Source organism: Octopus bimaculoides, chromosome 21, assembly GCF_046866305.1.
Source record: "Octopus bimaculoides isolate indiv1 chromosome 21, ASM4686630v1, whole genome shotgun sequence".
Classification (NCBI taxonomy): Eukaryota; Metazoa; Mollusca; class Cephalopoda; order Octopoda; family Octopodidae; genus Octopus; species Octopus bimaculoides.
Window position 1 is genome coordinate 16,099,660 of NC_142948.1, and position 20,740 is coordinate 16,120,399.

Here is a 20,740-nt window from a genome sequence, read left to right on the forward strand (position 1 = left end):
TCAGTCATTTGACTGCGGCCATGCTGGAGCACCACCTTTAGTCGAGCAAATCGACCCCAGGACTTATTCTATCGGTCTGTTTTGCCGAACCGCTAAGTTACGGGAACGTAAACACACCAGCATCGGTTGTCAAGCGATGTTGGGGGACAAACACAAACATAGACACACACACACATACATGTATATCTATATATATACGACAGGCTTCTTTCAGTTTCCGTCTACCAAATTCACTCACAAGGCTTTGGTCGGCCCGAGGCTATAGTAGAAGACACTTGCCCAAGGCGCCACGCTGTGGGACTGAACCCGGAACCATGTGGTTGGTAAGCAAGCTAAAATCTTTTATTAAAAAATATGCGCGAAAAGGTGTTTGTGTGAGAATTGGCTGTTGTGCTTGAAGGCTTATTTAATGTCCTAGAGCGGGTGGGTTATGTCTCCCGCATGTGTGCCCAAATTTGATTTCGAAGTATTTAAAAAGTTATTTGGAAATCATAAGGGAAACGAACGACAGAATCAAACCGTCCGCATTTTAAAACAGAAAATTAAAAACAAAAAAAAATTCCAAAAACCTTTCCCCCATGTCGCCCACCCATCATCACACCATTTCCAAAATTTCACTTTTAGCGTAGCAGTCAACGCATGTGCAATGGCGTAAAGGGTTTCAAAAGTTTGCTTGCGCCGTAGATTGCGAGGGGAGGGGGGAGGGTAATTATTATTCTTTTTTGAAATTAAGATTTTACAAAAATTAAAAAAAAAATTTTCCAGTCTTATAATCTCCGTATTTTTCCATATATTTTGCAAACAAAAAATTTCTGAAAAAGTCAAAAATGAAGAAATTGGATGGGGGTGTAAAAATCGAAATTTTGAAATGCCGATTTTTGCTAAATTGTTTTCAGATTCGGAATCTCCGTACCAGAAAACGAGGTGTTTATGTAACAGAAATAAATAAATAAATACATACATAAATAAATAAAGGGGTGTTACGCGGGGTACAAAACTGTATACGTTTTATTGTGTGTTTGTAGTTCGTATGCGTTTGTAGGTATGTGCGCCAGCGAGTTTATGTGTGTGCCCGCCATTCAGCCGGCTTGCCACCCTTATGCTTGTATATATTGATTTCAGATTTTGGCACAAGGTCAGCGGTTTGTAGGGTGTGAGTAAATCCCAGTGTTCAATTGGTACTTTATTTCATCAATCCCGAAAGGATGAAAAAAGAAGACGACCTCGGCGGAATTTGAATTCAGAATATGCAGACGCACGGCATGCTCCTAAGAATTTTGGCGTTTGTGCTAACGGTTCTGCAAGCTCGAATTCTTTTATTTAGGCACATGGCCCTTATAAAGAGGGGACACCACAAGGACAGACTAAACAAGACATTGGGGTACATATAAAACACATATCGAATGGACTATGACTAAGATAAAAAATGAGGATGAAATGGCTTACTTCCCACCCCCAAGCAAGCAGTTCCATTTTACTCTTCTTTTAAATTACAGTTGACTTTACAGTCATGTATCTTTTTCTTCTTTGTTCTTTTAACACAAAATTACAACGAATATTGTACTATATCGTCGCAACCTTTATATCTATATATATTGATAGACAGATATGCACGCACACACACAAATATACAGACACACATTAATGTAAATGCATACATTATATATGTGAATATTTGGTTGTGTACATCTGCGTGTGTGACATAGTGTGCGTGCTTCCGTAGCGTCTATGTATGGAATTCATTCAAGTATTTCTCGTCTATTCCAGAGATTTCTCTATTTCTCCATATTGTCATTATGACGTCACAATATCGGAAACGTTTTCTCCAAGACCTTCGTTTCTAATAATATTCAGTCTCTTTCAACCTTTCGCGGTGATTAGAGGCTAGGGAATGTGTGCGCCGGGGGACGCACCCGGACACCTGAAGACTAGAGTGAAGTCAGCGTCATCTTCACCTTGTTTTTGGTGTCTGTGGGGATATTTAGAGCGGACCCTCACACGTGTGCTCTCCACACATTTATTTCTTCATAACTCTCAGAAAATAGATATCTCTTAAGGAAATATTCCATAAATACCTCTCAGATAGCGTACATTACGACTATATCGGAATTTAATGTGAAAAAAAAATAGAGGTAGCGCTCACATATATACTGACACACATCCCAATTTCTTTTCAAAGTTTCAAGTTCCATTTTGTGGATATGTTCTGTGTGTCAGTATATATGTGGGTAATTTCGCGAATTCTTTATTTTTTTTTTCACATTAAATTCCGATATAATCGTATTGTACACCACCTGAGAGGTATTTGTAGAAAATTTCTTTGGAAAGAGAGTCATTTTTCTGGAAGTTATCAGGGAACAAAGCAGGGGGCACAATTGTGTGGGTCTGCCGTTTTATGCACCTTTGAGTTCTTAAACACCCTCTGTAACATGCTGGTTGGTACCATAACATAGTTACAAGGTGTCCGGTATTGTTCCTTCAACCGTATGAACTCTTAGCCAGGCAATTTCAGGACAGGAAACCTGGAGGTTCCAACCAGAAACGATACTTCACTCAAGATATATTCACACAGAATATTTCATTGTAAACAGTCGTGTAACTGTAAGGGGATATGATAGTAAGAATGGGTAAATAAAAATCGTACATGAAATATTCCTTTCTACTATAGGAACAGGGCTTGAAATTTGGTCGAGTGACCTGGAAAAAATACTGAATGGGTGTAAAATAATGTGTAGGAAACGAATATGACAAAAAAAATGCGTGCAAAGCAACGGGAGGGTGGGGAGAGGACTTCGGAAAATTCACAAAATCTTAGTTTTTCCCTCATAACTTTTAGGAAAATGGGCTTTTTTTCAATGAAATTTATAGAAATACCTTTCAAACGGCATGCATTACGATTATAAAGAAATTTGTGGGCAAAAATCTTTTCCAACGGGTGGGGAAAGGACTTCGGAAAATTCACAAAATCCAAGTTTATATATATATGTGTGTGTGTGTGTGTGTGTGTCTGCGTGTATATATGTATGTGTATATATATGTGTGTATATATATGTGTGTATATATATGTGTATATGTGTGTGTGTGTGTGTATATGTGTGTATATACGCGTGGCTTAGTGTTTAGGGCATTCGGCTCCCGATCGTAAAGTCGTGAGTTCAATTCCCAGCGACGCGTTGTGCTCTTGAGCAAGACAGCTTATTTCACGTTGCTGCAGTCCACTCAGCTGGGAAAAACGAGTGGTACTTGTATTTCAAAGGGCCAGCCTTGTCACACTCTGTCACGCTGAATCTCCCTGAGAGCTACGAGAAGGGTACACGTGTCTGTGGAGTGCTCAGCCACTTGCACGTTAATTTCACGAGCAGGCTGTTCCGTTGATCGTATCAGCTGGGATTCTCGTCGTCGTAACCAACGGAGTGCTCCTTTATATATGTATATGTATAATATATATATATATCTATGTATGTATATATATAATATCTCTCTCTCTCTCTCTCTCTCTCTCTCTCTCTCTCTCTCTCTCTCTATATATATATATATATATATATATATATATATATATATATATATATATATAGAGAGAGAGAGAGAGAGAGAGAGAGAAAGAGGGAGAGACAGAGACAGAGAGAGAGCGAGAGAGAAAGTAATAATGAGTGAATGAGAATAACGACGAAGGGTTAAAAAAAGCGTAAGCGGGAAGGTTACGTCTCCACCATGGGCGCCCAAATTTGATTTCGAAGTATTTAAAAAGTTATTTGGAAATCATTAAGAGAAATGAAGGATAGAATCGAACCGTCCACAATTTTAAAACCGAAAATGAAAAACGAAAATTTCCCAAAACCTTTCTCCTATGTCGCCCACCCATCATCACACCATTTCCAAAGTTTCATTTTTAGCGTAGCAGTCAACGCATGTGCAATGGCGAAAAGGGTTTCATAACTGTTTTTTTTTTGCCATAGACTGTGAGGGGAGGGGCAATTTTTTTTTTTTTTTAACTTGAAATCTTACACAAATTTTTGGAAAAGTTTTTCAGAATCATAATCTCCGTATTTTACCACATATTTTGCAAAACAAAATTTCTGGAAAAAGTCAAAAGTGAAGAAATTGGGGAGGGAGGGGTTGAAATTTTGAAATGCCAATTTTTGCCAATTTTTTTCAGACTTGTAATCTCCGGACCCGAAAACGGGAGTTTATAACCAAAAAAATAATAAATAAATAAAGAGGGTTGTGGGGTGAAGGAAGTCTTTCCCTTCATTTTATCAATCCCGAAAGGATGAATAAAAGACTACATTGGCTGAATTTGAACTCAGAACATGCAGACGGAAGAAATGCCCCTAACGGTTCCGTCAGTCCGCTATCTTTATACCCGTATATATTGATAGACAGATAAGTATGCACACACACACGCAAATATCAATACACACAAATATACAGACACACGTTAATGCGAATGCATAGATTGTATATGTAAATATTTGATGGTGTACATCTGTGTGTGGATGCTATTGTGTGCGTGCGCGTGTAACGTCTATGTGTGAAATTCATTCAAGAATTTCTCGTCCATTCCAGAGATTTCTCTATTTTTCCATATTGTCATTATGACGTCACAATATCGGAAACGTTTTCTCCAAGACCTTCGTTTCTAATAATATTCAGTCTCTTTCAACCTTTCGCGGTGATTAGAGGCTAGGGAATGTGTGCGCCGGGGGACGCACCCGGACACCTGAAGACTAGAGTGAAGTCAGCGTCATCTTCACCTTGTTTTTGGTGTTTGTGGGGATATTTAGAGCGGACCCTCACAAGTGTGTCCTCCACACAATTGTTTCTTCATAACTCTCAGAAAAAATAGATATCTCTTAATGAAATATTCCACAAATACTTCAGATAGCATACATTACGACTATATCGGAATTTTATGTGGAAAAAAAATAGAGGTAGCGCTCACATATATACTGAGACACATCCCAATTTCTTTTCAAAGTTCCATTTTGTGGATATGTTATGTGTGTCAGTATATATGTGGGTAATTTCACGAATTTTTTATTTATTTTTTTCACATTAAATTCCGATATAATCGTAATGTACACTATCTGAGACGTATTTCTAGAAAATTTCCTTAGAAAGAGAACCATTTTTCTGGAAGTTAACAGGAAACAAAACAGGGGACACAATTGTGTGGGTCTGCCGTTTTATGCACCTTTGAGTTCTTAAACACCCTCTGTAACATGCTGGTTGGTCCCATAACATAGTTACAAGGTGTCCGGTATTGTTCCTCCAACCGTATGAACTCTTAGCCAGGCAATTTCAGGACAGGAAACCTGGAGGTTCCAACCAGAAACGGTACTTCACTCAAGATATATTCACACAGAATATTTCATTGTAAACAGTCGTATAACTGTTAGGAGATATGATAGTAAGGATCGGTAAATAAAAATCGTACATGAAATATTCCTTTCTACTATAGGAACAGGGCTTCAAATTTGGTCGAGTATGTAGTCGATCATATTGACCCAAAGACTGACTGGTACTGATATTATCAACAACGAAAATGTCAAGGGAACACTCTACTTCGTTGAAATTTGAACACATGCAAACGTGGATGAAATGCCGTTGGCTGTCTAACCAATCAGCCACACACCGCATTATGAACATGTAGTAACGCCGTGCGCATGCGTAGTCTCACGCATGCGTGGAATTCAACATCCAAGCTTTCCCGCTTCATTCTATCTTTCTTGCTGGCCAGCGATTGAGCAAGGACGTGTCTAGCTGTCTCTCCATCTTTCGAACTCACGCTAGACAGCTCACATCAATATACCAACGTCCCAACAACCATGTTCTCACACACCGAAGACGTCTCAACAAACAAGATTAAAGATGTATATTTTCCACCAATGAATAAATATTGTTTGTGTTGATAGTCTGGAGTTCAGCATTCCGTTCAATTCTTAATTTAATATAGGAAAGTCAGGTGTACATCTAATGATGTATAACCCACTTTCCTATAAACACAAATAATAGTTACTTAATATTTAGTCTACAGGTAGATGTAGAGTGCAGGGTTATAAGGTCGATAAGCGTTTAAACAAAACACAAGTTTGCTGATATTAAACTGTTTGATAATATTTTCTTGATATTTGGACAATAATAAAAGCTAAATTCCCCTGTCTGCGTCCCGTCTATCTGAATGTACCTTTCCTCTACATAGTCATATTATATTCCATTTTGGAATGAGAATGATCCCGGAATTGAAAATCTGCCCTTAAGTTGATTCTTGAACATCCAGTATTGGCATATGTTTTAAAGGTATTTTGGTTGCTATTTCTAGCAGATAAAGCGTGACTAATTGATACTATCTTGCCTGGTGTTTTGTCAGATGACGTTTGAGATGAAAGGGGAGATAAATGACATTTGCTTCGTTAAATTTACATCCAGATAAGAACTTTGGGACAAATTTATTTCTTTATTGCTCACAAGGGGCTAAACATAGAGGGGATAAATTGATCGACAGGTGGAACTGAACTTGGGACTGGAATAAGAGAATGTTTGCATTAGAGAATTAATTCTGATCCTTCCTATCAAACACAAGTGGGGCATATAATCATTATAGACATAGAAGTTACTTTTGTCCATAAACTTTAGTGAATTTAAAGTTTATGTTTCTTCTTTACTTCCACTTGTATCAACCATTATACACTGAGGTAGGTAGCTCGGAAACTTTCCTCAAAATGAGAAACATGGAACTCCTGTGTGTCTCAGTAAGATAGAAACCCACCTCTTTGATAGAAAGTTCAACCAGACTTTTTTTCTTTGATGCACTTTCTGAGGTGGATGATTTTCAAAATTTTCTTCGCTATTATATTCAAATGTATTTTGTGTTAATTTATTTATGTGGTGAGTATGATTTGGTTGCTATTTCTAACGGACCTAGCAGCCACCTTATGAACCTCCTGTTGGACAAATTGTATAATCAAGAGGAATCCACACGAGATTCTGAATATAGAATGCTGAGTGTAGTGAATTGTATGGAGCTTAAGAGATTGGGTACATCAAGCATCATGAGAAAAGAGAGACGACTGGGAATAATGGTTGAACGAAGATGGCATGAACCCAGTCAGTTTCAGGATGCAGAGAAAACTTGGCTCGCTTATGGTGAAAGACAATCAGGCGTGTAGCTTCTTTACTAGGCACAATCTAGTATGACTCTGTGCGCAGAAACAGCTCCGTTCCAAATATGAAGAGAGTAATATTCGATGGATGAAGTGTTGTGTACATCCATGAAAATGTTATACCTCTTCTAATGTTGTCACTCTGAAACTCAATTTATGACATCTTAATCATACATATAAAGCAAATTGATCTAGTTATGAGCACAACATATTGTCCACCAAATGCCTCGAAATATGATAGTAAATTTCTGTATACCTTCAGATTTATAGAAGAGATATTGATAAGCCTGAACCAACATATCAATATACTCCTCCTGGGTGACTTCTGTCTCCCAAATGTTAAATGACCTGAAGGCTACATCTTCCCTGGCATGTCACTGCTTGAACAGAGATATGTAGAATCATTACTTGAACTTTCTAATATGCTATTCATGGAACAAAGAATACTATAGCCTGACAGGGGTAACAACATCTTGGATCTCTGCTTCACTAATAAGGTAAACCTTATCCACACTGTTTAGGCGACACCGACAGCACTTTCAGATCACAACATTGTAGAACTAATAATGTACGATCCTAGGCAAATTACAATGATCGATCCTATCAGGATACCTCAAGATATATCAACTTGAATTTCAATAAAACAGAAAGGAAATCAATGTGTAAAGAGATCCACAAATGAAACTGGTCTGAGATTCTGTCTTTGCAAGACATTGACTTAAAACTCAGTCAGTTTATGTTGAGAGTACAAGCTATGTGTAATAAGAATACCCCAGAAAGACCAGAATACCAACAAACAAAATTCTCAAAGACAGGAAAATCTTTATGAGATGCTGATCAAAGCTCCGAAACCAGTTGAACAGGCAACAGAAGAATAGAGAAAAGTCTAATTTAAGATGGACACTAATGGAAATCAAAAACAAAATCAAATGTTTCCATGGAAATGAGAGAGAAAGAGAGAGAGACAGACAGACAGAGACAGAGAGAGAGAGAGAGAGAGACAGACAGACAGACAGAGAGAGACAGAGACAGAGAGAGAAGAACTGTGGAAAGCATAAAAACAAACCCTAAAGCTTTAAATAAATTTGCAAAGGTAACAGTACAGTATAAAATAGGACTGATGTCTCAAGGGAATGGTTCACTTACCACAGAGCCAGAAAGGATAAGTGAAGTGCTCTGTGAACAATTTAAAAGTGTCTTCACTTCCCCGCTGGGACACATGGATAAAAAAATCCAACAGAATTCTTTAACATTACAGTTCTGCTGATGAAGGTGGCAACCATTGATTATGTCGATATTGAGGAGGCAGATGTAACAACAACCATAGATGAAATTAGCTTCAGTTCAGCAACTTGACTCAGTGGCTTCCCAGATATTCTCCTGACGTCATGCAAGCAGCAAGGACATTCTGCAAATAACAAATCTGCCTCAGTTAATTCCATCCAACTCAAACTGGCATGAACTGGCATTAAGGTGGTGAGCTGGCAGAAACGTTACCACGCCAGGCGAAATGCTTAGCGGTATTTCGTCTGCTGCTACGTTCTGAGTTCAAATTCGGGGTTGATTAAATAATTACCAGTTACGCACTGGAGTCGATATAAGCGACTTAAGCCATTTGTTTGTCCCCTCTGTGAGCCCCTTGTGGGCAGTAAAGAAATATCAAACTAGCATGAATGTTAAAATATATATTTATGTATGTGTATATATATATATATATATATATATATATATATATATATATATATATAAATTGGCCAGATAACTGAAGAGATGTTGGCGTGGGCTCCCACCCTGGCATCCAAAACTCGGAGTTTTATCATAGCTACTGAATAAGCGTCACATATTTTTACAGATATATATATATATATATACATACATCATCATCATCATCATCATCGTTTAACGTCCGCTTTCCATGCTAGCATGGGTTGGACGATTTGACTGAGGACTGGTGAAACCGGATGGCAACACCAGGCTCCAGTCTGATTTGGCAGAGTTTCTACAGCTGGATGCCCTTCCTAACGCCAACCACTCAGAGAGTGTAGTGGGTGCTTTTACGTGTCACCCGCACGAAAACGGCCACGCTCGAAATGGTGTCTTTTATGTGCCACCCGCACAAGCCAGTCCAGGGGCACTGGCAACGATCTCGCTCGAAAATCCTACAGGAGCCAGTCAGGCGGTACTGGCAACGGCCACGCTCAAAATGGTGCATCTCATGTGCCACCCGCACAAGAACCAGTCCAGGGGCACTGGCAACGATCTTACTTGGCTTGCCGGGTCTTCTCACGCACAGCCCATTTCCAAAGGTCTCGGTCCGTAGTCATCGCCTCGGTGAGGCCCAATGTACGAAGGTCTTGCCTCACCACCTCAGCCCAGGTCTTCCTGGGCCTACCTCTTCCACGGGTTCCCTCAACTGTTAGGGTGTGGCACTTTTTCACGCAGCTATCCTCCTCCATTCTCACCACATGTCCATACCAGCGCAATCGTCTCTCTTGCACGCCACAACTGATGCTTCTAATGTTCAGCTTTTCTCTCAAGATACTTACACTCTGACGGGTATTCACATTGACATTACACATCCAACGGAGCATACTGGCTTCATTCCTTGCGAGCTTACGTATGTCCTCAGCAGTTACAGCCCATGTTTCACTGCCATGTAGCATGGTTGTTCGTACGCATGCGTCATACAGTCTGCCTTTTACTCTGAGTGAGAGTCCCTTTGTCGCCAGCAGGGGTAAGAGCTCTCTAAACTTTGCCCAGGCTATTCTTATTCTAGCAGCTACACTTTCAGCGCACCCACCCCCACTACTAACTTGGTCACCCAGATAGCGGAAGCTATCGACTACCTCTAGTTTTTCACCCTGGAATGAGATAGAAGTTGTTTCCTGTTTGTTTGCAGTCTTTATTGCACCTGAACATCTGCCACAAACAAAAACTAACTTGCTAGTTAACCTGCCTTTGATGTTGCTGCACCTCTTATGTGTCCATAGCTTGCACCGGGTACATCTTATAGAGTTACTACCTACTCCTTTTCTACATACTGAGCAGGGCCATCTACCTGAAGGGGTTTGTGTTTTATCTACCTTCCTACTTATTAGGATTTTGGTTTTAGCTAGGTTGACTCTAAGGCCCTTCAATTCTAGACCTTGCTTCCACACCTGAAACTTCTCCTCTAGTTCTGATAGTGACTCCGCAATTAGGGCAAGGTCATCAGCATAGAGGAGCTCCCAGGGGCAACCTGTCTTGAACTCCTCTGTGATTGCCTGGAGGACTATGGTAAATAATAGGGGGCTGAGGACGGAACCTTGGTGGACCCCTACCTCTACCCGGAATTCATTGCTGTACTCATTTCCAACCCTCACCTTACTGGCCGCATCTCTGTACATGGCTCGCACAGCTCTCACTAGCCATTCTTCTATCCCAAGTTTCCTCATTGACCACCAGATAAGGGATCGGGGGACCCTGTCAAAGGCTTTCTCCATGTCAACGAAAGCCAGGTACAGAGGTTTATCCTTGGCTAGGTATTTCTCTTGCAACTGTCTCACTAGAAATAAGGCATCAGTAGTGCTTTTACCTGGCACGAACCCAAACTGCATCTCATCTAAATTGATTCGCTCCCTAATTAGTTGGGCTATGACCCTCTCTGTAACTTTCATAACCTGATCTAACAGCTTGATGCCTCTGTAATTATTTGTATCTAAAGCGTCCCCTTTACCTTTGTAGCAGTTGACTATGATGCTGCTACACCAGTCATAGGGTATGACTCCTTCGTGTATCACCTGGTTCGTAATACGGGTGACTAGGCTATAGCCAACACTGCCAGATATTTTGAGCATCTCTGCAGTGATTCCTGATGGGCCGGGGGCTTTCCCGGTCTTCATACTCTTAATTGCTTTATCTACCCTGGTACTATCAACTCGGATAGCTGGTCCCTCTATTGGGTCGACATAAGGCAGGCTCTCTTTCTCCCATTCATTCTCTTTATTAAGCAATCTATCGTAGTGGCATCTCCAGACCTCTTTCTTTGCATCCTCATTTAATGCAAGCGTACCATCATCCATGCGAACACATTTCTCTCCTACAACATCACTATTCTCTCTCCTACACTGTCTTGCAACCCGAAATACCTCGAGTCTTTGGTCCTCATGGCGCAGAACATTGGCAAATCTTTCCTTATCTGCTTCCCCTCTGGCTAAATAAACCTGTCGCCTAGCCTCCCTTCTGGCACATTGGTACAATTCCCTGCTACCACCGTTCTTCCAGTCCTTCCAAGCTTGTTTCTTTTGTCTAATAGCCCTGTCTACCTCCTTGTTCCACCACCACGTTACTCTGGGTTGGGAGGGGACCTTACACCACCCACAAATCTGGTCGGTGGCTTTCAACAGGTTGTCCCGCAGAAATCTCCAATTGTCTTCCACGTTGTATGATGCTATATCCCCTTCTATTTCGTTAAATGCTTCAAGTAACTTGTCTCTAAGTCTCTGTCCGTTTGCAGGGTCTTTAAGCTTCCACACCCTTCTTCTCCAAGCCTGTCTAATTCTGGGCACCCATTTTGCCTTGATCCCAAAGTCGCTAACTACTAATCTATGTTGTGGGGTACATTCTTCGCCAGGGTAGGTTTTGGCATTTATAAGCCGCCCTCTTTCCCTATTTCTGGCGAGGATGTAGTCGATTTGGCTAGAGTGTCTGCCGGAGCGGTAGGTGACTAGGTGACTGGCAGGTTTCCTGAAGTTGGTATTGCAGACCATAAGATTGGTTGCATCACAGAACTCCAGCAGTCTGGTTCCCTCCTCGTTGCGGGAACCGAAGCCATAGCCTCCATGTATGCCATGGAAGCCCCCAGCACGACGTCCGACATGACCGTTGAAGTCTCCAGCCACAAAGAGAAGGTCCCTGTCACTCGTCGACGAGGTAGTTTGCAAGAGGGTGTCATAGAATTGGTCTTTCAGCCCATCTGGTAGCCCAGGTTGAGGTGCATAGGCTGAGATGACAGTAGCTAATCTATGATGAAGCACTAGTCTGATCTTAAGTACTCTGTCACTTACTCTAACGACCTCGATTACCTTATCCACCCATTTCTCCGCTAGAAGTATTCCTACGCCCCCGACCCCGTCAGTGTTCCCTGCCCAGAAAATCTTGTACCTGTGTTCTTTGCCTGTGAGGAACCTTGCAGAACCTCCTCTCCATCTTACTTCCTGGATGCAGCACATATCTACGCATCTCCGTTCAAGCATCTCAACAATTTCACCAGATCTACCTTTCAGCGTGCCGACGTTGAGAGTGCCAATCCTAACAGTATGGGTGTTGGGGGTGTGGGCCTGTAGCCTGGGAAGAGGAAAAGCAGTGTCGTGTACCTGAAAAGAAAACTTGCAATTGGAAGAATTCATAAGCAAAACATTACCTACAACCTGCAAACATTTCTCAACCTTAATGCGCTACCCAAAGGTAGGGGAGAGGATGGCCAAGGCCACTAGATGGGTTCCGGGAGACAGCCGAGGTTGACAGGATGACAAAGGGATGAACTTCCGGTGGAGGGGGCGGGATGACAGAGGAATGAACTTCCGGTGGAGGGGGTGGGATGACAGAGGAATGAACTTCCGGTGGAGGGGGTGGGATGGCAGAGGAATGAACTTCCGGTGGAGGGGGTGGGATGACAGAGGAATGAACTTCCGGTGGAGGGGGTGGGATGACAGAGGAATGAACTTCCGGTGGAGGGGGTGGGATGACAGAGGAATGAACTTCCGGTGGAGGGGGTGGGATGGCAGAGGAATGAACTTCCGGTGGAGGGGGTGGGATGACAGAGGAATGAACTTCCGGTGGAGGGGGTGGGATGGCAGAGGAATGAACTTCCGGTGGAGGGGTGGGATGGCAGAGGAATGAACTTCCGGTGGAGGGGGTGGGATGACAGAGGAATGAACTTCCGGTGGAGGGGGTGGGATGACAGACGAATGAACTTCCGGTGGAGGGGGTGGGAGGGCGGGTTACCGCCAGCGAGTAGAGAGGGCTCTTAATTGTAGATTTTAAATATTTGAGAGACAACAATGCATAAATCGTAATTTTTTAAAAGAGCAATGAATTCTGGGTGATTAGAATATAACGTAGCATGAATTTAGGAAGCTTATGCATATAGTGAAGGTGCATGGCTTAGTAATTAGAGCATTAGGCTCACAATCATGAGATGGTGAGTTCAACTCCTGGGCTGGGCTCTGTGTGTGTTCTTAAGCAAAACACTATATTTCACATTGTTTCAGTTCACTCAGCTGTAGAAATAAGTTGCAACATCACTAGTGCCAAGCTGTATCGGCCTTTGCCTTACCCTTGGATAATCATGGTGATGCATATATGTATATATAAATATATATATATATATATATATATATATATATATATATATATATATATATATACATGCAATTTTCTTCCTCTGTCTTCCTTTCTACTGGACTTTCCTCTGTTTTGGAAGAAGAGTGTTGCTCAAAATGTTAAACCATCTTTCTTTCTTTCCCTGAGTGTCTGCTAATACTTTACATGTACCACATCCTTGTATTGTTGTTTTTTTGTGTTTGTTCTTCTTCTTTTGGATTTACTATATATATATATATATATAATTATTATCATTAGCGTTTAATCATTACTAATGACAACATGCCAGACTCCAATAAAACCAACTGCTTTATGAGCACCAATGTGAAATGTATAATGAACCCTACATCATAAAATACTTGAATGTTTGTTCCAGGCACTTCATAAATTGTAAATACCATTCCTTCATTATATCATATTCTACAGTGCCTTCACTATGAGACTGCATGGATATGTGTGTGTGCATGTGTGTTTATGTGAAAATGAATGTGGTAGAGTTTATGCATACATGCGCCTGCAACTGTGATTGGCATATGGGGTCTCTCACTGTAAGAAGAAAGTAATTTGTGTAATATATACAAATGTCTTTCACTGACCTAAACTTTAGAAAAGGTCTACATCAGTCTAAAGATATATCAAATTCCTTAGTAATTTGATTTTCTGACAGGAAATTAACTATGTAGATTGGATTTAGTGAGGTATAAAGCAACAGTAGATGGATGTCAATAATACCAGGGAAGTTAACTGACCAGGGAAACAATGAATTCAGCTAGAGAATTGAGGCTCAGTTTCTGTCTAGGTTTCACAATAATATCCTAATAGTTTCTAGTTTTCGGAAACCAATCACAATTAATTTCAAACTTACTGACACATGAATTCCTTTTTAAGAATTAGTCTTTGAAATATTTCTTAGTCAGACACCATTGTGTGATGGTAGATAGGTAATGCTAAATTGATTCTTTGACTAAGCTTCAGTTCCCAAGCAAACACAATTCATTTACATAACTAATTCTCTCAATAAAAAGCAAAAATACTACCATTTCCAATACTTTATAATTTTCTATAAATTTGAAACTCCATTCCTAGGAAACAAAAAGAAAACAAAACAAAAGAGAATTAGATAAAAGCAATGACTTTACAGATACCTTGTTTTTATGTTTAAATTCTATTTATCTTTTGTTTTTCACTTGTTTCAGTCATTGGACTGTGACCATACTGGGGCACTGCCTTTAAACATTTTATTTGAACAAATCAACTCCAGGATTTATTTGTTTTTTTTTAAATCCAAGACTTACTCTGTCAGTTTCTTATGCTGAACTGCTAAGTTACAAGAATGTAAATAAACCAACACCAGTTGTCAAATGGTGGTGGAGTCACAAGGACACACACACAGATATATGTATATATATATATATATATATATATATAAATGTGTGTGTATATATATATAAATATTATCATCATCATCATCAACATTTAGCATCCACTTTCCTTGCTGACATGGGTTAAACAGTTTGACCAGGGCTCGTAAGCCAAGGAGCTGCACCATGTTCCAATCTGATTTGGCATGGTTTCTACGGCTAGATGTCCTTCCTAATGCCAACCACTCTAAGAGTGTAATGGGTGTTTTTATATGTCACTGGCACAGGTGCCATTTACTTGACACTGGCAACAGCTACAATGACTATTTAACTTAGCATCACAAGTTTTCTGAAGCACAGCATATTGCCAAAGGTCTCGGTCACTGGTCATTGCCTTCATAAGGCCCAACATTCACAGATCATACTTCACCACCTCATCCTATGTCTTCCTGGTCTACCTCTCCTACAGGTTCCCTCCACAATTAGAAATCTGTACTTCTTTACACAGCTGTCCTCATCCATATGCATCACATGACCATATCAATGCAGTTGTCTTTCTTGCACACTACATCTGAGCCTCTTTTGCCCAGCTTTTCCCTCAAGACACTTAAATTCTATCGTACAAGCACACTGACATTGCACCTCCAGTGAAGCATATTAGTTTCATTTCTTTAAAGCCTATGCATGTTCTTGGCAGTCACAGCCTATGTTTCACTGCGTGTAGCATGGCTGTTCGCACACAAGCATCATACAATCTGCCTTTCACTCTAAGGGAGAGGCCCTTACTTACCAACACAGGTAGGAGCTCTCTGAACCTTGCACAGCCTTTTCTTATTCTAGTAGCTATGCTCTCAGAGCATCCACCCCTCACTGCTGACTTGGTCACACATACACATGATGGGTTTCTTTCAATATTCCTTTACCAAATCCACTCATAAGACTTTGGACAGACTGGAGTTGTACTATTTGCTTTTCATTTATATAAGAACAACCGTTCTTATAAGGTTTTTAACAACTGATTCAATATTCATACCTGATGAAGTGCAACAATGCAGAAATGCATGCATCATACAATTTGGTGAGATGTCCTTCAGAGCACAATGATGCATTATCATACATATTGTCAATGAGGAGAATTTTTGCTTTGGACTACCTTCACACAAACATATTTTCAAGCGTGCACAAACACATTAAATATAATCGTACACATACATTTCATTAAACACTACTTTTTGCTCTTCCTGTTATCTAGAATAATGACCAAAATACCATGAGGTCAAATCACACCAGTTATTTTGCTCAGCAATCATGTCACATAATTATCTGTAGCAGTGATCTTATATTGTCTGGAGGAAATTTAATATGACTGAAATAAGTCCAGAGTTGCTGCAATAATTAAAATGATATTAATCATGAAGCTAATTTTGGCTTTTCTTCACCACATAAGTATTTCTAATTAGATTATTTTGTGATCACTGCATTAAATATGTTAACATTAACTTCACTATTGTTTTGCAAGAAGAATGCATTTCTGAGTAATTAACATTGATGATTTTTCATTTAAAGTACTAACTTTTTATGTCTATTTACATACAATCATTAAACATCTAATTTGTGATTCTATCATCAATTTTCCACCAAATATAGTGAAGTCTGTCTCACTAATGAGTTGTAATATGTACAAAACAAGTCCTGAGTTGAGTTCCCATATATACTCAAATTATAAAGATCGTGGGCAAGAAGGGCATTCAGTTGCACAGCAATCCTGATGATAGGGTGGACAGAGGTGGAATAGAAAACCTATATAAACTATTTTCATAAAACTACAGATTGTTATAACTTTACATGATCACAAATTACTTACTATGACACAACTTGCAGTGATACTGTTTCTTCCACATTTTATTTTATTTTACTTTTTACTTAAATAAATAGTTTTATATAAATACACACACAAATCCGCTGAAAAGTTTGTAGGCTGAACAAGATGCTGTCATGGAATGTGACCAAATGAGGTTTATTTTTCAGGGACCTTTTGAGATGGATGGGCTACTCAACCTGAAGAAAATTCTAACTGGGCCCCACCTGTGAGGTCATGCGCTGTTTATCTTCATATGAGATCACCATGTCGCACACATATGGTTGTGATGCATGTGCCTGGTGTACCCTTATCAGATGGATAGTCATGATGGGTATATTGGGCTTCGTACATTTTACCCCAGTGTCACTTTGATGGCATGCATTGCTTTCTCACTCAATAATGATAATAATAATAATAATTTTATATATATATATATAAAACATAGATAGATAGACAGACAGACAGACAGATAGATAGATATATATATACACATACATATACACCCCAACATATCTCCACCACTACCTTCTTGCTCAATTTTATTCTTCCTTTCTCTCTGTCTCTCTCCTCTCTTTTCTGACTGGGGTAGTCGTGTATCCCCTCTACAGCAAGACACTTGTTTCTATCCCCCTATGATACTTTAACCTCTCTTTACTTGGCGCAAAGCTACTTCCTTCAGTAATACCCCTCCTCTTATTTGAGGGGAGGGTCTTCACCTTTCAAGTTACATGGTGACCTCACTAGTGTGGTTGCCATGTAAAAAGCACCTTGTACTTTCTATAGAGTGGTTGACATTAGGAACAAGCATCTGTGAAAAATAAAAAGGGCAGCTGTAGAAACCATGCTAAAGTAGACATTAGGGCCCAGCATAGGCTCTGGCTTGCCAGCTCCTATCAGAACTATCTAACCCAGGCCAGCTTGGAAAATGGATATTAAATGATGATGATGAAGACGATGATATATAATATGAGATATGAAATGCTGAATTGATAAACAAAACTTTACATAAGCATCATCTAATAGAAATATGACACGTTTGGCATTGCCAAAATCATAAAGAAAATACTTTCTGTCTGAGATCATCAAACCTGAGCAAAATAGATTTTTATATCTATTTTCCAGTTGTCAAAATTTAAATTGCCTATACGATGATGCTGACAACAACAACAACAACAGCAATAATAATAATGATAATAATAATAATAATAATGATGATGGTGATGATGATGAATAACAATGATGATGATAATAATTATGATGCCTATGATGATGGTGTTTATAATTATAACTTTATATTACTGGAAAAGTAACAAGCATACAATGATATACATGTATGAGTCTCACTTATATATATATATGTATGTATATAGATATTAAGTGTATCAGCAGGGAGCTATTGAGACACAGATGATAAATTTAAAGGAATCTAAGTGTGGAGTTTCAAATTTATTATCTGAATTGTTATAAGATGATTTTTAAAATCATTTTGGCAGTGAAGTTGATAAAGTAGTTATGGATATGTACACACTGAATACTGATTCACTGAGAGAAATTCATGGTTTTATATATATATATATATATATATATATATATACATACATACATACATACATATATGTGCGGCCGAAATGCGTAGCACTGTTTCGTCTGCCGCTACATTCTGAGTTCAAATTCAGCCGAGATTGACTTTGCCTTTTGGGGTCAATTAAATAAGTAAAGCACTGGGGTCGATGTAATCGACTTAAACCCTTTGTCAGTCCCCTCTATATTTAGCCCCTTGTGGGCAATAAATAAATAAATAAATATATGGTAGTGCCCCAGCATGAGCTGAAACTAGATAAAATAAAATAAAATAAAAAATATATATGTATAGAGAGAGAGAGACAGACAGACAGACAAACAAAGAGATATTTATATATATATATAGATAGATTTTTATATATGGATATATATATATATATATATATATATGTATATATACAGATAGATTTGAAGTAGATATAGGTGCAGGAGTAGTTGTGTAGTAAGTAGCTTATTTACCAACCACATGGTTCTGGGTTCAGTCCCACTGTGTGGCACCTTGGGCAAGTGTCTTCTACTATAGCCTCAGGTCGATTAAAACCTTGTGGATGGATTTGGTAGACAGAAACTGAAGGAAGCCCGAGAAAACCCAGCAAATAAAGTGAGTCCACAGTTGTAACCTACACCAGTGTCGCACAACCAGCCCACTCACAAGTACCTTGTATCGTAGGGCAATACGCCATGCTTGAAGAGACCTATTGAGTCAAGTACATCAACATCAGCAATATCAAAATCAAATCAAATGGAAATTGTAGCTGTTAGCCCTGTGCCCGTAGCATGTAAAAAGCACCATCTGAATGTGTCCGATGCCAGCGTCGTCTTGACTGGTTTCCGTGCCAGTGGCACGTAAAAAGTACTATCCAATCGTGATTCATGTCAGCTCCTGTGGCCCCTTGTGCCAGTGGCATGTAAAAAACACCCACTACACTCTCGGAATGGTTGGCATTAGTAAGGGCATCCAGCTGTAGAAATACTGCTGGAGCAGATTGATGCCTGGTGCAGCCTCCTGGCTTCCCAGACCCCAGTTGAACTGTCCAACCCATGCCAGCATGGAAAACGGACGTTAAACGTTGATGATGATGTATATATGTTTGTGTATCGCTTGACAACCAATGTTGGTGAGTTCGCATCCCTGTAACATAGCAGTTCAGCAAAAGAGACCAATAAAATAAGTACTAGGCTTACACAGAATAAGTCCTAGGGTCAATTTGTTCAACTAAAAGCGGTGCTCCAGCATGACCGCAGTCAAATGACTGAAACAAATAAAAGAGTAGAAGAATATGCTTATATATATGTATACACACACACATATGCATATACATATTCGTGCATACATACACATATATACAGATACATACTAATAACTGCATATATGTAAATATACTTACACACACGTGTGTGTGTAAGTATGTACATACATATGTATGCCCATGTATTTATATGTGTGTGTGTATATGTATATATATATATATATATATTAAAAATAGGGAAGGCCAGTTTGAGATTACCTTAGGTTTCCTGTCCATAAAGGGTTTAGCTTTATGGCGTATCATCAAATCCCAAAAACCTGTTGGCCCATGACCTCTTAAAAATATGGAGGGAGAAATGCCATTTTAACTTGTCATGGGCTAACAGGTTTTTTGAGATTCTGATGATACACCATAAAGGTAAACCCTTTATGGACAGGAAATCGAAGGTAATCCCATAAACCAGCCTACCCCATTTTTTATATAAACTGCTCTACATCTTAAGAGTGTGTTTCTTCTTTTGTATATATGTATGTATGTATGTGTGTATGTATGAGAGAAAGAGAGAGAGAGCAGTAAAACGTTTTTGGCAGTGTATAGAATAGCATATTGGTAGTAACAACAATAATAATGATAATAATGTTAACTGGAAGAGCTAAAGGAATTGTTCCTTAGTTAATTTATATGAATGTACAGAAAATCTCCAGATTTTCCAAGGAAATGAAATGGAATGAAATAAACTAAAATAAATAGAACAGAATAAAGTAGAATATTTAGAATCTTTCATCAAACACTTGAAAATGCTTATGTCTCTATAGAAGGAAAGAGATTCAATGTTTAAATTCAACTTCTTCCCTTCAGTAGAGGTGCAAGGATTTTCCAGCCCTAGATAAATGATTATTAAGTGTAATAATGTAAATGTTCTGCTTTCATTCTATTTTACTTTATTTTACTTTATTTCATTCCACTTCATTTCCTTGGTAATTCGAAAGACTTCCTATACCTGTACATAAATAAACTAAGGAACTGTTCTTTAGTTCTAATTTCTTCTCACTAACCTTATTATTATTACTGATATATACAATATATACAGTATATATGTATATCTATCTATCTATCTATCTATCTCTCTATATATATGTGTGTGTGTGTGTAAATATATGT